Source organism: Chelonia mydas, chromosome 10 (genome assembly GCF_015237465.2).
Source record: "Chelonia mydas isolate rCheMyd1 chromosome 10, rCheMyd1.pri.v2, whole genome shotgun sequence".
NCBI classification, from domain to species: Eukaryota; Metazoa; Chordata; order Testudines; family Cheloniidae; genus Chelonia; species Chelonia mydas.
The window spans coordinates 32,930,158-32,938,673 of NC_051250.2; the positions used below are offsets into that span (position 1 = coordinate 32,930,158).

General features: G+C 46.6%; 1 long non-coding RNA gene across 1 annotated transcript; it reads left to right on the forward strand.

Moving 5' to 3' along the window:
• The first annotated feature begins 1,836 nt into the window (after window positions 1-1,836).
• LOC122461949 lies at window positions 1,837-4,788 on the forward strand. Its single transcript, XR_006284228.1, has 3 exons — window positions 1,837-1,914; window positions 2,396-2,529; window positions 3,685-4,788. It is a non-coding gene; the product is annotated as an uncharacterized LOC122461949 (long non-coding RNA).
• Window positions 4,789-8,516: the final 3,728 nt, after the last annotated feature.

An 8,516-nucleotide genomic window follows, 5' to 3' on the forward strand; every position in this document is an offset into this window, starting at 1 on the left:
TACACTGGTACAATTACTATGGTACTATGGGGTTGTGCCAAAGGTACTATGGGGTTGTGCCAAAACAATCCTGTCTGAAACAGGGTTGATGTGCTGAATCGCTTTGAAGACAAGTGAGAACCAGTGCATAGTCCAATGAGCATGCAGAGAGGCAGTACTCAAAGAATTGCCAGACTGGATGGTCCGTTCAGCCCAGTGTCCCATCTTTGCCAGTGGCCAGCACAAGATACTTCAGAGAAAGGTGCAAGAAACTCCAAAGTGGGTAACTATTGACTAACCTGCCCATAGGACACATTTCTCCCTAAATCCTCAGTAATCCACTGGTTTATACCCTGGAGCATCAGGATTTAGATTCCTCCCAAGATTTTTTAAATAACCTGTCTGCGGGGACTCTGGCTGTTCATATAACTATTCAGTCCTTCTGTGCATTCTTCTCAGCATTTGGCCTCAGTGATATTTTGTGGCAACGAGCTAACTATGGGTTCTCTAAAGTATTTCCTTTAATCCCTGTGACAGGGTGGTCTACTCACCGCTAGGTACAGTGTCTCCTCCTGGTCATTCTGGGGATTAACTCACAAGGTCCAGGAGTTTCTTCAGATTCAGCAGCAGCAACAACTCCAGCAGCCCCAGTTTCAAGTGTGGCAGGAAGCCTGGCAGTGATGACAGCACCCAAAGATCGGAGCCACAAAGGAGATCAGAACTGAGAAAACACCACCTGGGGCCAAGAAGACCGAGGCCCCAGGGATAAGGTGCTGTAAGTGTGGGGAGATGGGGCATGTGAAGAGACATTGCTGGGCTTTGAATTGCAAGGTGAAGGGCAGGTTGTAGGAGCTAAAAAAGTCCCATTTAGAAGGAGAGCCCAACCCATGGAGGGAAGGAAAGCAAAGACTCCAGAGGGAGGAAGTTTGGGGTCCCAAGGCTCCTAGGGAATAAGTGGGCAAGAATATCAAGGAAACTATGAAACATGTTCAGTTAGCAGGTTCAGCTGGAACTGCAACAGGGGCTGGCCAGGCTAGGAGACAGCAGCAGTATCTGTTCCGGATCCTGCAGGAGAGAGACAGCATCTGTTATAGGTATCGGGGGAACCAGGGGTCCAGTGGGCTGTTGGCCAGAGGCCCGACCTAAGAGGTGTTATCGGTGTAGACAGGTGGGACATTTAAGGAGGGCTTGCCCTTGGAAGAACTGGGGGAAAGGACAGGGTGGCCAGCGCAAAAGGCCAGGGGAGCCACAGAAACCCTGCCACAGGCTGAGAGATTAGTAAGGCTCAATTGCTGTTATTGTGGAGGGAGCAGCCACATAAAACAGTTTTGCCTCTTGAGGAGGCAGGCTCGGGTGTTAGGGCACAGGGACATGTCTCAAGGGAGCCACGAGTTAAAAGCTAAAAGCTCTCTAGACGGAGGTCTGGGAGAGAGAACCTGACTAAAGAGAGCAAAGGAGTGTTATAAGCTTGAGGCAGAGAGGTCTGAGAGGCGAGAAGACCCTGACCAAAACAGGGCAGAAATGAGGATAGCTCTTTGGGCAGAGAGGCCGGGGAGAGAAGACCCTAAATTATGAGAGACAAAGAAAAGACTGGGTAAGAAGGGACATTATCCGCAATAGAACCACCCTAAGCCTGTCTGAGGGGGCAGGTGTGACGGGGTATACTAGACTCAGAGTCCCCCTGCTGGAGGCCTCATGGTCATACCACACCCCACCCCAGGAAAAGAACAGTAGAGGTGAGTCCTCCAGGCTACCTAAAGCGGCTGCAGGGAAGCAGCCAATCGGAAAAGAGGCTGCATGGGGCAGCCAGAGTCCAGCAGGCTCATATAAAAGGGAGCTCCTGGACAGAATAGAATCAGTTGCTGGCAGGGACTGGGGGTGCAAGGAAGGTGCTCCTAGCTGGCTGCTGGGTCTCAAGCAAGACTTCAGCCCAAGGTAAGGGTAAAACTGAACATGCTGGGGCTGTGGGAAAGTGGCCCAGGGAAGAGTAGTAGCAACAAGTTAGTTAAAGGGATGCAGCAGGTGGCTGCTATTTGTAGAGTCCCTGGATTGGGACCCAGTATAGTGGGCGGGCCCAGGTCCCGCCCCACCAGCTGCAGGCAAAGTGGCTGAGTGCACTGAGAAGGGAGTTTACATAGGGAAAGGGCTGAAGACCCTGAAGGGGTCAATATATATTGAAATATAATACCCCAGAAGGGGGATGAACTGAACTGAATGAGCGACTCAGCTGGTGTCAGTCAAAGCTCACTACAGATTGAAGAGTGTCCAGGGAGGAAGCCCCAGGGGCACCACTCCATTCCAGAGCGAGGACTATTTGAGAACTAGTCCAGGGAGGGCTGCCAAAGACCAAGGCAGGTACTGGGATAGGCCCTGTTGGACTGATTACCCTGGAAGGGATCTATTTTGTTTCATACAGGGACTGTGTGAGACTTGGCTGGAGGACTGAGTCACTGAAAACCCACCTGAAAAGAAGAAGTGCCAGCAGAGAGCACCGCAAAAACAGAGAGAGAACAGGCACACGCACACCTGTTAGGGGGGCGCTCACATGAGGTGAGTGGCCCCTGCTAGAGTGTCCCTTGCTCCCACAACTGTAACATCTTTGGGTTTGGGCCTCTGGCCTCATAGCCCCGGAGTCCCTTTCCCATTCCTGGCCCTTCCATCTTCTCCTACTTCTTGCCAGTAGGATCCTGTACAAACACTCTATTTAGCCATGTTAGTTTACTTCTTGCCTTCTCTTGTCTCCCAATATCTGGGACTCAGTAACGGTACCATATGTGTCTGTCACCTCCATGCTGAGTCTATAGATGTTAATTTCCTCACTTTTGACTTTAGGACATTTTTTTTACTAGTTTTTTTTTTTAAATCCCCATTCTATAGTTTAGTGTCCAAATACTAGGTGTTAGTAGGATCCCTCTCAAGGATGTTGAACTTCACTATATTGTGGCCGCTGTTACACAATGCTCAACAGCTATAGTTGCTATTTGAATCAACTCCTGTGGGTTACATGGGATTATGTTAAGAATAGCTTGTCATCTTGTCTGTTGTTCCAACTAGTTGTTCCAAAAAAACCCAATTGTTTAAAGTGTTGAGAAATTGCCTCTCTAAACCTTGCCCTGCTGTAATATTTATCCATTATATATTCAGATGGTCAAAGTCATCCACTATTATCAGGTTACTAGACAGTTGTTTCTTTGACCTCTCCAATACTGGACGATCAGTATCTTTTTTTTCCTGACCATGTAGCATAAGCCTACCAAAACATTTGCATTCTTTATACGAACCTAATATTTTCTTTAAAAATCTTCATCCTTCAACTGTTAATGCTGCTAATTTTTTATGAATAAAGTCAGCTGTGTTACCGTAGCCTCACCTATTTAATGCACAGAATAACTGTACTGCATGAGGCCAACACTAGGTGGAGATAGAGGTCTGAACATTCTCTGTGCCTTTGCTCTGGTGCATAAACTGGAATGCTGCTTCTAAGTGTGGGTCACATAGCTCAGCTACTCTCCCTCACCCATCCCTGCTTTACTTTGGTTGGGATTTGTGATTCTCTGTGGATCCAAATCTATTTTTCTCTCCAACTGCCTATGTAGTATTTCTCAACAGAGGTGTATGGAGGAGCGAAGGCCCAGGTGATTAAATATGCTCCAAAGGGACAAAGCTTTCGCTTAATAATTTTAAATACTTGCTTTTGCTTTGCAGGTTTTCTCCTGACACCCTCCCACTTATTCCTTCAATTCAAATCTCCCTTCACTGCCACCTCTATTGTAATTGTCAGAGGCAAGCTCTGAACAGCCTGAAACAACAGGAGTTCTGAGGGCACAACCCCCTGCATCAGATATAAAAGAAACAGATGCCCTGTGATGGGGTGTATTAACCCTGCACCGGTGAGGCGAGGGTTAAGGAGCTGCACTGGACACAGGAAGCCATGCGCCCTTGCTCCTGCTGGGCAGTGCAGGGAGCATTCAAAAGGAAACAGCTCAGCTCAGTCTGGGCTGACCAGGGAGGAGAGCAGTTGGGTGCACCAGCCTCCTGCAGAGACGTTGCCAGAACTTCAAGCAGATGGGACCAGGCCTCAAAGTCAAGCTGCTGTAGGCCCTTTAATGGCGGGAGCCGAAGGTGATGACTTGCTGCCACCTGGGGAAGGTGTTCCAGAGATGGACCTGAGAGGGATCCCAAGCAGACCCATGCCACTGACGGAGAGACAGAAACAAGGGTAGGAAGTGACCCAGGGAGCTAGAGTAAGGGTACCAGGCTGTTGGCCACTTATAGGGACTACTGTTCTGAAGGGCCCTGGGCTGGAACTCAGTGGAGTTGGGTGGGCCCGGGTTCCCCTCCCCTCCCCCTTTTTTGTTTGCAGACAGTAGTTGCAAAGCGGCCCTGGACTCTCGCCGTTTGGGTTACATAGCTCCGAGTGTCGCCACTAGGTGGTACTGCTGGCCTTGGACATTCGAACAGCCATCCCCATACAGCTGCACTGAAAATGCCACTAGTACCTTTAAACAAACCACTTCAGAGAGAGGGAAACCATACATCCCATTCAGAAAATAGGGTCCTATTTCATATGATGCAAATATTGCCCAAGAACCAGAAATGGACAATGCCTACAACTCTGAATGAAATCATTCTCTCTCACGCTGTGCCAGTTATATACCTCAGCAGCCAGCTCATCCCCCTGCCCCCCCCCCCCCCCGTGACTCCCCTGTACTGAAACCTCTGTAACACACATGTGGAAGTAATAGGAGAACTTAGATTCATAGGCTCAGACATCAAAAACAAGAGACTGTCAGATTTTGATACCTCATTAAGTAACAAATGTACAGGCCCTTAGGGTGGTGTCACATGTTTTTGCTACATATAATATCTTCCAGGTTAATGTCCCTATGAAGGAGGTATAAATTAGCACCATTTCACAGATGAGGAAACCAAGGCAAAGGGTTAAGTGACTGGACAAAGGCCAGAGAGGGGAATCCGTGTCAGAGCTAGGATGCAGGAACTCATGATCATAGTCCAATATCTAGCCCACTACACAAGTCTGCTGCTTATGCTATTGAGCTTGCCACACTTGTGGCAGAGACCCCTTCAGCTGCTCAGCAGAGAAGCCAACCAACTGTCAGCTGGACAGGCAGCACTATGACCATTACCAGGGCACTAGCATTCATATGCATCCTATCAGATGTCCCAACACATAAATGCTAACCTACACAGAAGTCACTCATACTTGATCCAAGAACTGACACAAGACTATGACCAGAGACAGTCCTGGGTAGTCCAAGCCAAGAATAGCACAAACATGTATGGCCGGCTTAGGTGCCATGAACAGGCCCAATTTAAGACAAGACATGCCTGAACAAGTAGCTGCTGAACAAGCCTGAACAAGTAATTGCTGAAACAATTAAGTATTGTGAATATGTTTATAGTAAGTAAGGGAGGCAGAAACTAACTATTGTGGGTATGTTTATAGTTAACAAAGGAAGCAGAAACACTCTGAACCGAAAAAAGAAAAGGAGGACTTGTGGCACCTCAGAGACTAACAAATTTATTTGAACATAAGCTTTTGTGAGCTACAGCCCACTTCATCGGATGCATTCACGAAAGCTTATGCTCAAATAAATTTGTTAGTCTTTAAGGTGCCACAAGTACTCCTTTTCTTTTTGCGAATACAGACTAACACGGCTGCTACTCTGAAACCACTCTTAACTGATAAGCTTGCCTTACGCAATCTGCAAAGTGATTGGTCTTCACATGCAAGAAGTCAAGATGTTAGTAGCTAGAAAAGATATATATGAACTCGTTGAACTGTGTGGTGTGTGACATGATTTGGAATTGTGGTGTCACCCATATCTAAACCCCCTGCATCTGGGCCTGGCTACCGTGGGCAAAGAGCTGTTACGTGCCTAATAAAGTAATCTGCATGATAAGCTGGAGTCTTGGATCCCAGCAAACTGGATGAAGTGTTCTCCCAGACTTGGACAGGGTGTTCTGGGTAAGCTGAGTGGAAAGGTCTCAGAGGGAATCCCAACAAAGCATACCTGCTGACCTTAACTCCTGTGGGGAGGGGGGTAGGGTATAAGTTGAGAAGTGATCTCTCAGGTAGCAGACATCCATCAGGTAGAGAAAGCTCAGGTGTATGCTCATAATGGCCCACCATGGGGTAAGCAGCTAAAGCTCCTAGGTAGAGCTGAAGAGTATTGCTAAGTACACAGGAAAACATTACATGAGCCTGGAGGTCAGAGATGTGGATGAACCTTGGAAGGTCTGCATTAGAGAGGAGCAGGCATAACTGCTTGGACATCAGTGGCTGGAGAAAGGCCCAACAGCCAACTTCCCCTACCTGAGTGATGATGGAGCCAATAAGACCCTGGGCTGTGAGACATTTTGGGGAAAACTAGGCAAATAGCCTTGAGAGACGGTGCAGACATCACCTCTGCTCATCACCCCTAATTTTGGGCACTAGATGACCCTGCCACTGCCCCTGAGAGAAGAAGGATGGTGGGTACTGAACTGAACTCTGACTGGATGAAGAGATCACACTGAATTCCAGGAGTCAGCAGCCTCAGGCCCTGCTCTGGAGTGAATGGATCCTGGGATCCCACCCTGAGAAGGTGACAGCTAGAGGCCTGAGACATGAGTGGAGGCCCCTCGAAGGAGTCAGAAGAGACTCAGAAGTAATTACCTCAGGAACTGTGACAGAACCCTATGTTAAAAATTCACTACCCTTCCGTTAAGATGTACTCCAGCAAAACTATGAAGAATTTCACTTGATATTCCTAAGGTTTTGATTGAGTTTTTAAATGTCAAGAGAGAAAACTTTCAGGGTGCCTTCATACATCATGACAATAAAAAGTATGCAAGTCTAATTTAATAGATGGTGGAGATGAACGAGGCAGTTGTTATAGGCTGTCTGTGGACTCAGTAAGATGACACTGGATCAGTTTTTACTTGGTTCATGTTTTCAGGGTTTCTTTTCTTTGCAATAAGAAGGAGCACAATGTTGCAGCACGAGGGCCTGTATTTTTTTTTGCTACGGAAATAAGTGGAACAAAATGGGAAATTTCATGGAGCAACATCTCATTTCAGAAATATGGCCTGTATCAATCAAACAATGTTTTTGCATTTTCTACAAACATTTCACTACTGACCTAAATAGAAAATATTTCCTTTCAATTTTCAACTTTACTCTACTAATCACAATGCTTTCTATAGATGGCGGGGGGTGGTGGTGGTGTCAATTTCCTTTTCTTTTAAATTCAACCTCCCCACATTTCTGAATGGTATAGTCCTCCCTCAAGAAACTAAAACAAGGAGACTTTCATAGATTTCAAGGGCAGAAGAGACCATTGTGATCATCTAGTCTGATCTGTATATCACAGACCATAGGACTTCCCCAAAATAATTCCTAGAGCAGATCTTTTAGAAAAGCATCTAGTTTTGATTTTAAAATTGTCAGTGAGGGAGAATCCACCATGACCCTTTGCAAGTTGTTCCAATGGTTCATTATCCTTGCTGTTAAAAATGTACGCCTTATTTCCAGTCTGAATTTGTCTAGCTTCAACTTCCAGCCATTGGATCTTCTTATATCTTTCCCTGTTAGATTAAGATCCCATTACTAAATATTTGTTCCCTATGTAGGTACTTACAGACTATAGTCAAGTCATCCCTTAACCTTCTCTTTAAGATAAACAGACTGAGCTCCTAGAGTTTGTTATAAGGCAGGATTTCTAATCCTTTAATCATTCTCATGGCTCTTCTCTGAACCCTCTCCAATTTATCAACATCCTTCTTGAATTGCGGACACCAGAACTGGACAGAATATTTCAGCAGAGGTCATGGAAGTGCCAAATACAGAGGAAAAATAACCTGACTACTCCTACTCAAGATTCCTCTGTTTGTACATCCAAGGATTGAATCAGCTCTTTTGGCTAGCTTAGGCAGCTCCTTGCCTAGCATAGTGGCTTTTGTGGATTCCATTCTCAGGCACCACTCTCTCCGCATGAACTGTATAGTGAGTCTAGGCACCTAACCCAGGGTTTGTGGATTCCATAGGATGTCCAGACACTTAACAATTAGCCCTGGTCTACCCTAAAAAATTACTCCTGTATAACTATGTCGCTCCGGGTTGTGAATAATCCACACCCAGGAGTGATACAGTTATACTGACCTAAGCACCAGTGTAGAAAGCAGTATGTCATCAGGAGAGCTTCTCCCGCTGAGATAAGCTACTGCCTCTCATGAAGGTGGAGTAATTAAGCCAACAGGAGAGCTCTTTCCTATTGGCTTATAGCGTCTTCACCAGAGGTGCTACAGTGGTGAAACTGCATTGGTACAGCTGTGCCGAAATTTGTAGTGTAGACCTGCCCTTAGAGTTGCAATGCCCAAGTCCCATTGTGGATCTGGGCCTACGCAGCTTGCCCAGGTCACATAGGAAGGCTGTGGTGAAACAAGGAATTGAACTCAGATCTCCCAAGTCTTAAGCTACTATCTTAGCCACTGGAACATTTTCCTCCTACTAGGCCACAGTCAGCAAGGGTTTT